At 47.4% G+C, this 17,170-nt stretch overlaps 1 long non-coding RNA gene across 2 annotated transcripts in view; it reads left to right on the top strand.

The window, feature by feature from the left end:
• LOC112544552 (uncharacterized) overlaps nt 1–16,589 on the top strand; it is a 97,211-nt gene extending 80,622 nt beyond the window's left edge. The window contains exons 2-5 of one of the 2 annotated variants that reach the window (XR_012902926.1): nt 1,288–1,357; nt 7,512–7,614; nt 13,229–13,302; nt 15,521–16,589. This is a non-coding gene — a long non-coding RNA (uncharacterized LOC112544552). Of the gene's footprint in view, nt 1–1,287; nt 1,358–7,511; nt 7,615–13,228 lie in introns of both variants that reach the window. The other variant, XR_012902925.1, reaches the window with a different exon arrangement.
• The last annotated feature ends 581 nt before the right edge of the window (nt 16,590–17,170 follow it).

Here is a 17,170-nt window from a genome sequence, read left to right as displayed (position 1 = left end):
GGAACCAGAGCTCCGGCAGGTTTTTTATTTCTGGCTCTGACCAGGCTGGTGCCCACCTTTTGGTGCCCCTGAGTGGGTCCTTCTCTGTCCCGAGAAGGGCCAGAGGGGCCTTGAGGCTGGGACATGGCTGGCACGGGTGCTCTGGCTAGCTGCCGGACAGTAAGGCCTCTCTGGGTGCCTGTGCCTTTAAGAGGCCGAAGTCAGGAACCACAGAGGTGCTCTACATGTAAAGGCTAGACTGTCCACCAGGGCTTCTTCCTGGAGGCCTTTTTTTTTTTTTTTTTTTTTTTTTTACAGAACTGGCTTCCTGCGTCCACACGCACCTTTTTTCGACAGATCTCTGTTGAAAAAAGCATTCTTCTTTGTAAAACGAGGTTTACCGTTGTCGACAAAACCACTGTGTTCTGTTGACTTACTGTTGACAGAACGTGGCGGTAGTCTAGATGCAGGTATAGGTTTTTTGAGGGTTTTTTTCCAAAAAAGGCCACTTTTCGAAAAAAGGCCACCCGGAGTAACTAACAGCACATCTGAGAGAGATTTCTATAGAACTCTCCCAAGGGCATAGATTGGCTTCAGTGGAACACTGACTTCAGTGGAAGTCATAGTTAAACTTAGGCACATTCTACAGACTATGACCCAAAGCTTACCCAATTCAGCAGAAAACTTTCCACAGACTTCAGTGAGCCCTATGTGCTTTGATGAATAGAGATGGGCTTAATTACATACTTAAAGCATGTGTGTTGCTGAACTGGAAACTAACAGACCAGAGCAAAGCCCACCAATGTATGAATTTAGTAAGATTATAACCTAGATGAATATTTCTGTGTGTAAAATATGAAAGCTTATGTGTAAGCAAAACAAAGAATAGGGCTAATACAATCAGGGTGTATCAGACTGACAAGATTTTGCGCAAAAACAGCCGCTTTTTACTGTTTCCATTTTGTCTTTTTGTTACTAAATTCTCAACTTCGCATGCAAACTTACACCCCCATATCTGATGTCTCCATCCTATTTTGACCAAATTCACAAAATTGGATATAGCTCTGCATATTACTTCACAGGGTTTCAGTAGATCATGTATTTAGAAGAGCTTGAAAACTGCCTAGTGGTTTAGAGACATGATTAGTCTTCCTTGTGAGTCCAGCAGGTAAACAGCAGTGAGTTCACATGCTTAGAGGGCTTAGCTTGTGCATGCATGTAACTTAAATACCTGCTTGGCACCATTTGCCCATAGCTGAACATGCTTGATGCTGCTTTCATTTCATCCTTCTGTTCTGTCTTCCTTAGCAGGAGATTCAACAGCTGTAACAACACATGGAGGCTACTTGGCAGCTGCAAAGCACAGATGCTGAGTTTGGTAATACACTTTTCCTTCTAGAATCATGTGAGTGTTTTGCTGGCTGCTGGAAAGTTTCCATTGGTGTCTGAATAGCTTGCTCCACAACCAGCTACAGTCTGCTGATGGTTGTGTCCAATCACCTCTGGAATATTGAGATCAATCTGACTGATGAGCAAGATCACTTACCTTGTCCTTTAAGATGCTGCTATCATTTGTCCCTCTTTGCTGGTGAGAGATTTGTTTGCATTAGCAGCATTTATTTAAGAAAGAGATCTTTTATGAAATGTTACCGGGCCTTTGTTTTTATATTGAGAGATATATCAAGGCAGGCAATCCTTACTACACATGACATTTAAAAATAACAGAATAGATTTACCAAGCAAATTAATGGTTAAAACCAAACTCCTTGCAAGATTTTCTTTTTCTTTTTCTTTGCCAAACAGTGCTTAAAACGTAAGATTCTTTTCCTACAAGAAAGAACACACCTCATCAATTTTTTTTTAATATGAACATTTGACAGACATGTCTGATTTGATGAATATGTGTTATCAGGATAATAAGCTCAACAGAAACAGCTCATCCTGGAAAGTGTAAAAAGGCTCAGTAATATGGTAACACCCTGATATATAGTAAGATCTGATAGTGCTATAATATTTACCTAAAGAAAAGCTCACTGTTGTAATGATCATTGTTTTGGTTTTGATATTACATGGCAAGGATTTGAAAATTTGTTAAAACTATGTAAATACATAGATATAAAATACCCAAACACCAGGGCTGTGTCTAGACTGGCAAGTTTTTCCGCAAAATCATCTGCTTTTGCGGAAAAACTTGCCAGCTGTCTACACTGGCCGCTTGAATTTCCGGAAAAGCACTGACGATCTCATGTAAGATCGTCAGTGCTTTTCCGGAAATACTATGCTGCTCCCGTTTGGGCAAGTCTTTTTCCGAAAGACTTTTGCGCAAAAGGGCCAGTGTAAACAGCACAGTAGTGTTTTCTGCAAAAAGCCCAGATCGTGAAAAAGGCGATCAGGGCTTTTTGGTGGAAAATCGCGTCTAGATTGGCCACAGATGCTTTTCTGCAAAAACTGCTTTTGCGGAAAAGCATCCTGCCAATCTAGACGTACTTTTCCGAAAATGCTTTTAACAGAAAAGTTTTCCGTTAAAAGCATTTTCGGAAAATCATGCCAGTGTAGATGTAGCCTATGATTTTCTTGAGAGTTCAACAAATATGAAGCTATATACATACACACACAAAGAATCCCAAACACAAAAACTTCACTATAACCTACACCCATATTTTTAAATGGTGTTATAACTGGGCTATTAAAAGTTCAGAAAAATCTTTTTCTTTTTCCTCAGAAAATTTCAGTTAAATTAGTTTTAATTGCAATTTCCTGTGGAAAAATTTGACTGTAAAAATGAGTATCAAATGTTGTGAGCTGAGCTCCCACGAAGGGGAGAGGAGATGGGCTGATTGTGAAACCCCATTGCTCAGAGGACCAAGGCAACTGTTTGTCGTGTGTACCTTAACCAACCATCTCCCTGGGTTTGCCCATACTGATGGAGGAGTACATGTTACTTGAAATATAGGGCTGTGTGCAAATTCATCTGAGAGCCAGAGGGAACACTGGGGCACAGATGACTAAGTGCTGGAACAGCGATGATGACTAAGTCAAAGGTGACTAAAGTTAGGTATCTTAACTTGGTGGCCTGATTTTCACAGATGGTCTGATTTTTCACAGCAGCCTTAACTCGTATTGATTTCAAATGACCAGGGCTCGAAAAATTATGGAAAACCCTATTCACCAGACAAAAAAGGGACTCACAATCTTCCCCGCCCCGCCCCCAAAAGTGGGTTTTTTAATGGGCATAAATTCCTAATAAGAATAAGAACAGTAATTACTAATATGTTCTTAATAAATATCACCCAAGTTATTAATAAATAGCTTTTAAACTTCTACCTTTTCCCTCTGTTGCCATGTCTCCTCCCCTTGCTCCATCAGCTCCCCTGGTGCCTGCAGCCCCCCAACCCGTCACCCTCCTCTGCTGTCCTGACTCCTGCCCTTTTCGCTGCCCTCAGCCTTCCTGAGACCTGCCCCCTTCCTCCAGCCCTTCTCTGCCCCCTGTGCCCACTCCTCCAGTAGCCCCACTCTGATCATGTGAGCTACCCCTCCTCATCCCCTCTCCTAACACCTCCCTCTATACACCTGCCCTGATTCTCTCCTCTGGTGCTGGTCCCTCTCCTGCAGGTGTCTGCCCTTCTGCTTCACCCCCAGAATCTCCTGGCACCTGCACTCTCCTGGTTCCTCCCCCTTCCCTCACTGCCTGTGCCCCCTTTGCCCTCCTTTTCTCTGCTACCCACCCCCTCAGCACCCTCTGTCCCCATTCCCCTCATGCCCCTGTGACCTCACACATGCTTTGCTCCGTCCCCACCTTCCTCATGCCCACCCCTTCTTTCAAGCCTTCTCCCAGCACCTCCCACTCCTCCCTCTAGGCCCCAGTGCCCTTACCCTCTCCTCTCCCAGCATCACCCTGTTCCCCTCTCCCACTGACACCTCCCCTCCTGCCCTTTTCCTCATTGTCTGCACTTGGCCCCCTGGGATTTGTCTCTCCTGCACCCCTGTCCCTTGGCGCCTTCCCCTTTCTTCTTCTTCTTCTTCTCCTGATCCCCTCCCCTCCCCTCAGCACAAGCCCCTTCCCTTATTTTTCCCCTCCCCTCCCCACAGCCCAGCCCAGCCACTTCCCCTCCCCCAGGGCCAAGCAAAACATTCCCTCCCCCCTTTTTGTTGTCTTTTACACGTTTGCATTTTGCAATGGGGTTTTTTTGTTTGTTTTCATTTTTGTCCTGGCATTTTAGCTCTATAAATAGAAAATAGCATTTTCATTCATTTTTTTCCATAAAGGCAAAGGTGCTTCAAGTGAACTCCCCCTTTCACTCGCTGCTGGGTCGCAGAAGCCTTTTCCTAGCCCTGTCCAGCCCCTCCCTATGGACAAGCACCCCTCACTCCCAACCCACAGAGGAAACAGGGTGCAGGGACAGCAAAGAGCTAGAGGGGTGCCGGGAACAGTGTGTGGGGGGGACAGCGGTGGCACGGGGAACAGGAGGCACAGAGGCAGAGGGAAGCAGGAATCGGGGGGAGCAGTGTGCAGGGTGTGGTGGAGGCACGGGGAATGGGATGCAGGGAACGGGAGGGGCAGAGGGATCGGGGTCTAGGGGCAGTTCAGGGAATGGGCAGCACAGAGCTGGGGGGGAGCAGGGATCGGGGGGAGCAGGGTGTGGGGTGCAAGGGTGGCGCAGAGCCAGAGGGAGAGCAGGAGATCCGGGGTGCAGGGTGCAGAGGCGACGTGGGAAATGGGCAGCGGGAGCCAGATGGGGTGTGGGGCGGGCGCAGAGAGCCAGGTGGTCGGCAGGGAGCAGTCTCTCGCTGGCGACGGGCTGGGGCCGTGGCAGGACTGGAGCCGGTGGGGTGGGGCCTGGCTCCGCCTCATGCCGCAGCCAGCTGCCGGGGACACGCAGCCAGAGCCGAGCTGCTGCGGCCCTTTAAAATTGGCGGGGCCGCGTCATGCCAGCGTCCTGGCATCTGCCGGCACTCTACCTCCTTGCGCTGCAGCTGCATGGAGGCAGCCCGGCACTGAGAATCACGGCTACACGCAGCACAGGGTTCGAACGAGCTGGGATTTAAAAATGGCGGTGCCCCGCTTATGCAAATGAAGCCCGGGAAATTCAAATCCCGATCTTCATTTGCAAGTGCGGTATGCCTACATTACCCCGCTAGTTCGAACTAGCGGGGTAGTGTAGACATACCCTCAGTGTGCTCTGGGGAAGTCCAATAGAAGCGACAGGCTGCAGGTGGCTTGGCTCCCCCATTCTAGTAAAGGAGTAGATCTGGTGAATAAGGCAGCTCCTTGGCTCAGAATTATATCAAGAGATTGCAAGGTTCTCTGTCTTGTTTAAAGGGGCTGAAATCTTCCTCCAGGTTCTTGCCTTCCTTAAGATAACAGGGATTATTTCTTTCAGCCACACAAAGAAGCCATTTCATTTCCCATGTAAGTGTCCCTTATGGAATTCATTAATAGGGAAAGGGCAGAAGTGTATTTCACAATCAACCTCTGGATTTAGTTTTACCCATCTGGACCTAGTCCTTTCTGCCCCTCAATAGATTAGTCCTTATTCAGCCTTTGGTGTCTTGTAGAGAAATTGTTTTATCTTCTCAGGACTTGTTCTGTTCCCAGCCTGGTTGCCTGACTCCTGGATGCTCAGGGGTGCCAACAGCCTCTGTAGTCCCTTGGGCAAGGTGGAGGGCATGGCTCCATGCTCTTGGAAGGGACGGGCTGAGGGCAGCTGTCCAGAGCACACCCTGCCAGGCCCCAGGCAGCCCTCAGTGCTGCCTGGAACATGCAGTGTGGTCCTCTGTCAGCAATTTAAAGGGCCTGTCACCTTTGAATCACGGGACCATGGGGCAACTGCCCCATTTGCAACCCCCGTTCATGGGCCTGGGGATGCTCAATACCCCTGAAAAGTCAGACCCTAAGTGTTTTTGTCTCAGATATCGTATTGGGCTGAGGGAGGCAATTGGATAATTCAAATTAGACAATAAAATGAACTCACACTACAAACTGTGCTAGACACAGTTTCTTTGGCCCTCTGTCAGATTTCACAATCAACCTCTGGATTTAGTTTTACCCATCTGGACCTAGTCCTTTCTGCCCCTCAGTAGATTAGTCTTTCCCTCAATGGGGGAACTTGTATAGTCTATACACCCTGCAGACTATGTAACTCATTTGAGTACCACCAACATTCAGCTATTTCTCCTGCTTGGAAGCACTTAGGTGACAATGCTGTTGGTTTGCAAAGTGGTTCTAAGCATGTCCTCTTCATCAAAAGCACCATCATCACTGGAAAAATATGTACCATGGTCTCTATAGAATGTCCCAGTTGACAAGAGGATAAGGATAATTGTGAATATTGACTATTCAAATTCTTTCCTTTGTGATCCTGCTTTCGTTAATATTGGTTTGGTGGCAACAGCCATGGTCAACTCTCACCCGAACTGTAGACATGTGGTGACTGACTCTGATCTCTCTTACACTGGTTTTATAGCAGTGTAACTCCCCTAACTTCAGCTGAGTAACCGCTGTTTTGCAATGTGGTCCAGGCATTGTCTACCCGGTGCAGCAATTCTTACTACCAGGGTGTAATTTCTAGCACGCATTAACAGGTTGCACATGGAGTGGTGTATGTAGATGCTACTGGGCCACACTGAAAATTCTCTAGTGCACATTAATCAACTGTTGGTTCAAAGAGTACAAGATTAAAGAATGCTTATATTTCCCACAGAACAACATTTTCAGAAGAAATTTCTTTTCAGAAATCTGTTTCAATAATTTTGAAATGTTTCTTTCTGATTTTAAAAAACTTGATATTATTATTTATAACATAATATGCCAGAAAATGGAATTTTAGACAAAATGTCACATAGGATATATCTACACTTGCAGCCTATTTCGGAATAGGGCTGCAAATGTAGGCATTCGGAATTGCAAATCAAGCCTGGGATTTAAATATCCTGGCTTGATTTGCATCTTCCCAGCCGGGCGCCATTTTTGAAATTTACAAGCCCGGAATAACTGCCTCATTGCAGGAGGAAGAACAGGTAGTTCGAAATAGAGCTTTAATTTGAATGCCCATTTCACTGCCGCGTGTAGACGCGGGCAGTTATTCCGGGCTTGTAAATTTCAAAAATGGCACCCGTCCGGGAAGATGCAAATCAAACACGGGATATTTAAATCCCGGGCTTGATTTGTAATTCCGAATGCTTACATTTGCAGCCCTATTCCGAAATAGGCTACAAGTGTAGACAAACCCTTAGAAATGGAAAACTGAAATGCTCTATCCTGATAAGGTTGAAATGGAAGTTGTTGGCCTTTTTAATTTTTTCCCCAAAATTAAATTACACCAAAGCAGTCATATTCTTGGGTAAAGTTTTGATGTTAATGACTTTACCAACAGTAAAATATTCTGTTGGCAAAATTTTTACATTTCTACTGAAGACCTAAAAAAACTGAAGGAAAAAGGCAATATGCGGAGTTTTTATATGCCCAACATTTCTCAGGCTGTGGGGAATATTCAAAGCAGAAATAATCTCTGAGATTTCTTCCTCTGTTAAAGCCAGTGACACTTCATTTCCTGAGCATATCCGAGAATGCATCAGTCGCTGACATCAAAGGTATCAGAAACCTCATTGCAAGGGACGAGAACTGACCTGGAAGAGGTAAGTTAAAACTATTTCTTCACGTCCTGCTCTTTCGCTTGGGAAATGGGGGCAGTCAAGCTGTATTTTGGAGCATCACTCAATTTTCATTTTAGTTTTTCATTTCACCTTTAAAAGGACACACACCTTTTGAGGAAAATTTGGATAAGGTTTCTTAAGAGGTAAAGTAACTGAATCCATCATGTCCCTCTTCCAAGCACACGTCTAATCTCTGTCTCCATCACCCACACATGAAATCCATGGGGTTTAGGATAGCATTCTTCATACAGAGGGACAAGGATGCTATTTCCTGACTGGTATGCTATCACCAGGACTTCTGGTATCTGAGGAAGGAGAGTGAGCAGTGAAATCTGCTGTCATAGCACTTTGCATTTTATTTATGACATGGCATCATCACTGTATACAACAGGCTCATGAACTTTGAAATCTGTATAGAGTAGAGGAACAACAACAGTGGCAAAGGGTCTCATTTTGATCTCAGTTACACCAGTATAAATCAGAAATAACTCCATTGAAGTTAGTGGAGTTACACTGGTGTAAAACTAATGAAAGTGAGGTCAGGTACAATTAAAGGGCCTAAGAGTTTGTTTTCTTCTGACAAGCAAGACAGCTTGTGAGTTTAGTATTTCATAAATCTTGTGTGTTTGGAACTGGACAGTCAGCATGATGGGAAGGGAGTGGTTAGAGTCTGGGCTGCAGGATGGTTTATCACAGAAAAGATTTGCAGAAGTGCATTGTAAAGAGGAATTTGAAGTAAGAGAGTGTGGTCAATAGGGACCTAGAACGTCATTGAAGGCATAAAGATCAGTATGAAAGGCACCTTTGAGATAGGAGCAGGTAGAGCCAAAGGCAGGAGCAGGCAACAGAGTGGATGCAAAGTAAACTAAAGAAAGGGTTGTAGGTAGAAATGTGACCGGAGAGGTGAGCAGGAACGGAAATACAAAATGCTTTGAAAATGAAGACCAGCAGCAAGAACTTGATGCCAAAAGCAAATGGGACTCACCGAAGAAAAAGTACCAGGGGAAGGACATGGTCCTAGTTGGGGGAGAGAATGGAGAGAGGTAACTAGTGGTGTCCTGCAGGGATCTGTCCTGCAACCAATCCTATACGACATATTCATAAATGATCTGTCGAATGGGATAAAAAGTGATGATACTAAACTGTTCAAGATAGTTAAGTCCAAAGCAGACTGTGAAGAGTTTCAGAAGGATCTCATGAAACTAGGTGATCAGGGAATATAATGTCAGATGATTTTTAATGTTGATAAATACAAAGTAATGCATATTGGAAAACACAATCCCAGCTATACGTACAAAATGTGACTAAATTAGCTATTACTCAAGAGAGAGATCTTGGGATTATTGTGGACAGTTCTCTGAAAACATCCACTCAATGTGTTGCAGCAGTCAAAAAAGCAAACAGAATGTTAGGAATCATTTAAAATGGGATAGAAAATAAGACAGAAAATAAGACATCTTATTGCCTCTATATAAATCTGTGGTAAGCCCATGGTACTGCATGCAGATATGATTGCCTCATCTCAAAAAAGATATCTTGGCATTAGAAAAAAGTTTAGAGAAGGGCAACAAAAATTATTAGGGGTTTGGAACGGGTGATATATGAGGAGAAATTAATTAAACTGTGGCTTTTCAGCTAGAAAAGAGGAGACTAAGGAGTGGGAGAAAGCAGATAAGGAAAATTATTTGTTTTCTCCCATAACACAAGGACTAGGGGTCATCAACTGAAATTAATAGGTCGGAGGTTTTAAACAGCAAAAGGAAGTATTTCTTCACATAATGCCCAGTAAACCTGTGGAACTCCTTGCCAGAGGATGTGGTGAAGGCTAGGACTTTAACCAGGTTCAAAAATAACTAGATTAATTCATGAAGAATAGGTCTATCAGTGGCTATTAGCAAGGATGGGTAGGAATGGTGCCCGTAGCCTTTGTTTGTCAGAATCTGGGAATGGCTGACAGGAGAGTGATCACTGGGGGCATGTCTACACTGCATTGTTATTTTGAAATAACAAGGTGAGCGTCTACATATGCACACCCAGGAGCAGCTGCGCATGAGCTGAGGCAGGCCTACACCCCAGTCATGACCCTATTTGGACCAGTTCCACCACATCCTGGGGGGGGGGAGCAGTCCTTCCCCTCCCCCACATTGTGGAATGCAGGCTGGAGAAGTCTGTTGTCAGCCTACCAGAGGGCATGGCTGTGGATGAGGAGAAGGATGAGGAGGTGCAGGAGGAGGGGAAGGAAGATGAGGAGACCAACATGTACATGATGCCTGCCAGACAGGTCATTCTGGCCCTGGAGCCGGTACCCACCTCCCAGGATGTCTCCCAGGGAAGAATCGAACGTAGTCTGAGGCAGGCTCCATTAATGTGGACACGCTACCTCGGACTCAGAGCCCCAGGAAGCACTCTGGGGAGCTGTGGGAGGCCTGTCAGAGGCCAATTAGTTTGAATTAGCGGCACTGGCGTGTCCACGCTAACGTTATTTTGGACGTACAAGTTTGGGAATAGCGTTATTCCTCATGAAAAGCAGGACTACAGCATGTGAGTTCCACGGCCCCGTATTCTAGAACAACAGGCTTGGTAGTTTGGATGCGTTGCTTACAAATTTAACCTGGGAGGGGCTAATTTTGGACTAAGGGGCTAGTGTAGACCAGCCTAGGTGAGATGTAAAAGTGCTTATGGACCCTTTTGGCTATACCTGGTAGGTTTAAGTGAAGCTCATGTTCACAGTGACTGACAGAGGCCAATGAGAAATGAGTCTGGTGGCACCAGTGCAGTTCCCAGACAACAGGTTTCGACACACAAGGAAACATTCCCCTGGCAGGTACCCACAGGGGCACTTTTAGCAGAGAGGAGTCAAAGAATAAACAAGGGTATAGAGCCCAGAACTGTACCTTTCATCTCAACTGGCTCACAGCAATAGTACGTTGCAGGAAAGCTGCCATCTATTCTGTGGCCAAGTAGAAGACTCTTGTAGCCAGAACTCCAGGCCTGCATCTTTCACAAGTGCTGCTTTCACATGAATAGTTTGTAAAAGTTAAAAGGGAAGGCCTGTTTCTAGTGGGTGCAGGAAATGTGCTGCTTGCTTCCTTTACACTGACGTTAAGGGACTGCTCTTTCTGCCTCCTTCTTAGTAGGGATAACGTGGTTTCAAGACTCACTGCTGGATAGGGGAAGACTCTATCAAACAATTCCAAGCACATAACATTTCCTCTCATTGGTTTGTTGTCTGATGTGCACGGTATGAATCTTATAAGAGCTTATATGGCTGTTCTCTTCAGATGGAATGGACACTTGATATTTGTTTTACTCTAGGATCCATCACTTGAAAACTTCCTCTTAAAGAAGATATCTCCTTTAAGCATAGTCAGCATAGTCTGTTTGCATTATAAACTGTGTCCATGAACGTTTTGGGTACTCATCCTGCTAAGGAATCCATGACCATTGACATGGTCCTGTTGACTATGAAGCCCTCGAGTTGTTTCTGCTGATACCTTTGCAGTGGCTCAGATGCTGAAGTCCAAAAACCATTTTCACTGTTCCTCTCATAATACATTTTTGGAGACTAATACCAACACTGATCTTTATTATGCATAGTGAGTAATCTGTCAGGGTATGTCTACACTACCCTCCTAGTTCGAACTAGGAGGGTAATGTAGGCATACCGCACTTGCAAATGAAGCCCGGGATTTGAATTTCCCGGGCTTCATTTGCATAAGCGGGGAGCCGCCATTTTTAAAACCCCGCTGGTTCGAACCCCGTGCAGCGCGGCTACACGGGGCTCGAACTAGGTAGTTCGGACTAGGCTTCCTATTCCGAACTACCAGTACACCTCGTATAGGTAGCCGCGCTGCACGGGGTTCAAACCAGCGGGGTTTTAAAAATGGCGGCTCCCCGCTTATGCAAACGAAGCCTGGGAAATTCAAATCCCAGGCTTCATTTGCAAGTGCGGTATGCCTACATTACCCCGCTAGTTCGAACTAGTGGGGTAGTGTAGACATACCCTCAGTTACTGCTGCTCAAGGATTCTGGGTGCCTTCACAGAGCATATCTAATAACAATATATTAAACTAAAAGCCAGTGTTCTCTCAGAGAAACCACAGACCTAGAGAAATACCTACTCTCCAATAATACAACTATAAGGCCTGTTGCAGCAGATGCCTTTATTCTGCTTTGTTTGAAAACATGTGAAGTGTTTATTTTTCATTCATACTATCTCACTATTACAGGTTTCCTTTACAGCATGGGTTGTTTCAAATGTATCACTGAAAAAAAAAAGGCCCAATGATTTTTATCTGGGGTTGAGACTTTCCAGTAGTGATCGGTCACACACAGCATTGATCACAACCGCTATAACACTTTGTTTTCATTGTATCTCTCACCGGTCTGGATGTCCAGTAAGTGAAATGTATTGTGAGAACTTTTCTTCTGTGCTTTAAAGGTAAATATTACACACAGAGACAAAAAAAACCTAAACAAACAAAGCTACAGTGGTTAGCAGACGGGCATTGAAGATCACGTAGTGACCCCCTTATGCCCAGTAAAGTTAATTGGATTGGTCATGTGAATAATAATGTGTCCCTCAACAAACATTTACTAAATAAGGCTCTGCTCCTGGAAATATGATCTGTCCTGCATAACTTTCCATATACAAGTATCGCCGTGGAATTCAGTGAAATTAGCTGCATATGTAGGTTACTCCCGTCCCTCAGTGTTTGCAGGATTGGGATCTGAGGCTCTGTGGGTGGGGAGAGTTAGAGGTGAACAGTTCTTATACTCCAAGGCTGTGTCTACATTGGCAAGATTTTGCGCAAAAGTGGACGAGAGTCTACACTGGCCACGAGTTCTTGCGCAAGAACACTGACGTTCTAATGTATGAAATCAGTGCTTCTTGCACAAGAACTATGATGCTCCCACTCAGGAATAAGCCCTCTTGCGCAACTGTTCTTGTGTAAGAGGCCAGTGTAGACAGGCAACATGAATTTCTTGCACAAGAAAGCCCGATGGCTAAAATGGCCATTGGAGCTTTCTTGCGCAAGAAAGCATCTACACTGGCACGGATGCTCTTGTGCAAAAGCACATCTCTTGTGCAAAAGCACATCTCTTGTGCAAAAGCACATCTCTTGCGCAAAAGCACATGCCAGTGTAGACGCTCTCTTGTACAAACACTTTAACGCAAAAACTCTTGCATTAAAAATATTTGCGCAAAATCTTGCCAATGTAGACGTAGCCCAAGGTTCTTTAGGCATGTTGGAAAATCTCCACCTTAAAAACATTGAATGTTCAGAGGACTCCTTAAAAATCACTGGCCATTTCCCCATTGCACTGTTGTGCCTCAGAATCTTGTCCTCCGAGGCGCTGAGCTCCTCCTGAGCACCCGCTCCTCCAGCTGAAATGCAGGTGAGTGGAAGGCAGTGGGTAGACCCTTTCCAGGTGTGGCTGTATCTCAGTGCCATTTTAATGATCCTTCCCCACCTGCAGGCTTTCTTTGAGAATGCACAGGACAGAGAATTCAGGTTCCATTTGAACAACTTCCAAACCAGGGGGGTATCAAAGCTGCTGGATGTTATATTCTCTCTCTCACTCTCATTTACAGTAGGTGGTTAATTGAGCTGGCCACTGGAAAATGAGCCATTCTTTTGAGGGGGAACCTGCTCCCAAAGTTAAATGGTGAGTGTGTTTTGCCTCCCTGACAGCTATCACTGCATAAAACCTCACTGTCTTGAAGCAACCTTCCTGGAAATTGGAGAAGGAATATAAGTTGCATGAAGTAAAAGTTTGGGAGCAGACACCAGGAAGCTGCTTTCTGTTCACGTTGCTGGAGTGCTTGCAGCCACCCTGCAAATTGCTCTTTCAATAATGAGCCTGCTTAGGTTAAGAAGCATGGAGCATTCGGTCCATGCACAAGAGGAGACTGGTGGCTGGTGCAGGTAGCAGAGGATGGATGAAAGAGTTGGTGGATGGGATGTGCTGGTGATGAAAGGCTGCATCTCCACTTTCAGCTTCTTGAACAGTAGCTGCTGATCCAGCCTCTTGAATCCAGATCCTCAAAAGCAGTTAGGAGCCCAAATCCTGTGGAGATGAATGGCCCTTCCATACCCTTTGTCTCAGGAGCATTATGGACTATATGGAGTTAATGCTTGCAAAAGGATTTGAGTTTCTCGGATGGAACCTGCCTATCTTGTGATCCCCATTACTATGTGGGGGCAAAATAACACTGTAAAACTCGTATGTTGTTTTGCTGGTCTGTCACCCATTTCCATAGCCATGTGAGCTGTAGTTGGCAGCCCTAAGCTTGTCAATTTCAACAGCTTGCTGGATGCCCAGTGAGTAGTGAAAGGTTGCTAAAGCCATTTGTACTTTACAATTACAATACAATTGTACTTGTCTGGTACCTTTCAGCCCAGACACTCTCTCCTTTAGAAGTAATTAATTCTATAAGACTTCAAAGAATCTAAGGGTATGTCTACACTACAAAGTTAATTCGAACTAACAGCTGTTAGTTTAAATTAACTTTAATAGGGGCTCCACATGCAAACCGCTATTTTGAATTTAATTTGAAATAGCGGCGCGCTTAATTTGAACTTGGTAAACCTCATTCTACGAGAAGTAATGCCTAGTTCGAATTAAGTACAGGCAGTCCCCGGGTTATGTACAAGATAGGGACTGTAGGTTTGTTCTTAAGTTGAATTTGTATGCAAGTCGGAACAGGTACATATTGTAGGGGAAACTCTAGCCAAACATTTCTCCAGAGCTCAGTTTTATTCTCCCACACCTCACTTCCCTCAGTCCTTTATTCTCAAGATGAAGTGTCTGTTGAGAAAAGCTGCTCCGTGTCTCCCTGGTCTGCTGGGGGGGGGGGGGGGGCGCTAGCTTCGCGTCTCCCTGGTCTGCTAGGGGGAAGCAGCTAGTGCCAGGTTGCCTCACCCCGTTTGTAAGTAGGGATCCGATGTAAGTCGGATCCATGTAACCCAGGGACTGCCTGTAGTTCGAATTAAGGCCTGTGTAGCTACTTAATTCGAACTAGTTGGAGGCTAGCCCGTCCCAGGTTGCCCTGGTGGCCACTCTGGGCCAAACCAGGAAAACTCTTCTGCCCCACTCCCAGCCCCGGAGCCCTTAAAGGGGCATGGTCTGCCCATGGTGCCTGTGCCAGCATCCAGACAGCAGACCCTGCATCTTGCATGGGATGAGCCAGCCACCTGCTGCCACCCAGACCTCCACCTCTTCCCAGGACCAGGCTGGCGGCTCACAGGAGCCTGCACGGGGCCGAAAAAGGCAGGTGCCCGCCTGGTCTAGTGCAGAGATGGTGGACCTCATCGAGGTTTGGGGGGAGGCCTCCAACGTCCACGATCTCCGCACTAGGCACAGGAATGCAGCCGTCTACAGCCGCAAGGCTGCCAGCCTGGCCACCAGAGGACACGTGGACCCAAGAGCAGGTCCGCTGCAAGATTAAAGACCTGCTGCCAGCCTACTCCAGGGACCACATCCTGGGGGCTCACGCAGTCCATGCCCCCTGGGTGGTGATTGACCCCGGGGCAGAGGGACCCGTCCCAGACACGGAGGAGGAGGAGGATGCCGAGAGCCAGGAGCCTGCAAGGAGCCTGCCCAGGATCCCCAAGGAACCCCACAGATGACATCAGCTGTGTCATCCAAGGCCGGGGAGGGCTCCACATGTGAGTGCCATCATGCTCCCCTTATGTGTATGGGGGGGTGGAGAGGGAGCACAGGAACCGTGCACCTGGGCCTTGCCCACCATGGAGCAGCAGCTGGGTGTCATGCAGGGGCCCTGGACTGTTCCCCACATACTGACCTCGCCTTGCAGAGGGGGGCTGGGTTTCACCCACTGTGTCCCCAGGGAGAACTGACCACTGCTCTTGTTTCACCACAGCCGCAGCATCTGGGCCTGCAGGGCGCACCACCCTGCCTGCAAAATCCACCTGCACCCGGGCCAGCAGGACTACCAGCAGCGTCACCTGAGGCTACTGGAACACCAGCTCCGCACCCAGGACCACTGGGTCTGGGAGGACCTGTGGTTGCGGCAGCGGAGCTTGTAGGCACTGGAGGAGCAGGGCCGAGCCCTCTGAGGCCACCTCCAGACCTTGGTGGACAGGTTCCTGCCTCCTCCTGCTCCAGCCCCTGCAGTCACCCCAGCTCTTGCTCCTCCTCCCACCCCAGCTTCCCATCCCGCTTCCTCCACACCCCCCATCTCTCCTGCCCCACCCTCCACACCCACACGCCCCCACACCTGCACCCGCAGTGCTGCAAGACAGGAGAGCCAGCAGGACCTCCAACCCTGAGATTTCCCTTCCTCCCCTTCCTCCCCCTTTGAGCTCCCTCCTCCCAGGTTTCCCCCTCCTCTCTCCCACCTTCCTTCCTCCTTTCCCCCACCCAGTTATGTACAATAAAGAGAGGATTTTTTGGCAAAACAGGTGTTTTTATTTTACATTAGGAAGGGGGGTTAGGGAGGGGAAAGAGGAAGGAGGGGAGGGTGCAAGAAGGCCCCAGTGAGGCATGCAGGGAGAGTTCAGTCCTCCTCCACCTGGAAGCTCGCCCGCAGGCTTCCCGGATCTGGACAGCCCTCTGCTGGGCCTCCCAGATGGCAGCGGTGTGGGGCTGCGTGTACTGGCCAGCCATGCGATCAGCCATCCAGGCTAGCAGGAAAGCCTCCCCCTACCACTCGCATAAACTGTGCAGCACACAACATGCTGCCACCACAGGAGGGATATTGTGCTCGGAAAGGTCGAGGCGGGTGAGGAGGCATTTAAATCGGGCTTTCAGGCATCCGAAGGCCCCCTCCACCACAATGCGGACCCTGGTGAGCCTGGAATTGAAGGCCTGCCAGGAGGGGGTTGAGGTGCCCCGTGTACGGCTTCATCAGCCAAGGCTGTAGGGGGAAGGCGGAAAAGGCTGCATCCCCCAGCAGGAACACAGGCATGTCCACATCCCCAACGGTATGTCTACACTACCCTCCTAGTTCGAACTAGGGGGGTAATGTAGGCATACCGCACTTGCAAATGAAGCCCGGGATTTGAATTTCCCGGGCTTCATTTGCATAAACTGGGTGCCGCCATTTTTAAATCCCTGCTCGTTCGAACCCCGTGCCGCGCAGCAACACGCGGCACGAACTAGGTAGTTCGAATTAGGCTTCCTAGTTCGAACTACCGTTACTCCTCATTCCACGAAGAGTAACGGTAGTTCGGACTAGGAAGCCTAGTCCGAACTACCTAGTTCGTGCCGCGTGTAGCCTCGCGGCACGGGGTTCGAACGAGCGGGGATTTAAAAATGGCGGCGCCCAGTTTATGCAAATGAAGCCCGGGAAATTCAAATCCCGGGCTTCATTTGCAAGTGCGGTATGCCTACATTACCCTCCTAGTTCGAACTAGGAGGGTAGTGTAGACATACCCCAACCCTGATGTGGCGGTCGGGGAAGAAGGTCCCGGCGTGCAGCCTCAGGCACATGGAGGAGTTGCAGAACACCCTGGCATCGTGTGCCTTGCCAGACCAGCCCACATTAATGTCCGTGAACTGGCCCCAGTGG

The sequence above is a fragment of the Pelodiscus sinensis genome, chromosome 3 (assembly GCF_049634645.1).
Source record: "Pelodiscus sinensis isolate JC-2024 chromosome 3, ASM4963464v1, whole genome shotgun sequence".
Classification (NCBI taxonomy): Eukaryota; Metazoa; Chordata; order Testudines; family Trionychidae; genus Pelodiscus; species Pelodiscus sinensis.
The sequence above is the reverse complement of the archived record's forward strand: the minus strand, read 5'-3'. Positions and strand labels throughout refer to the sequence as shown.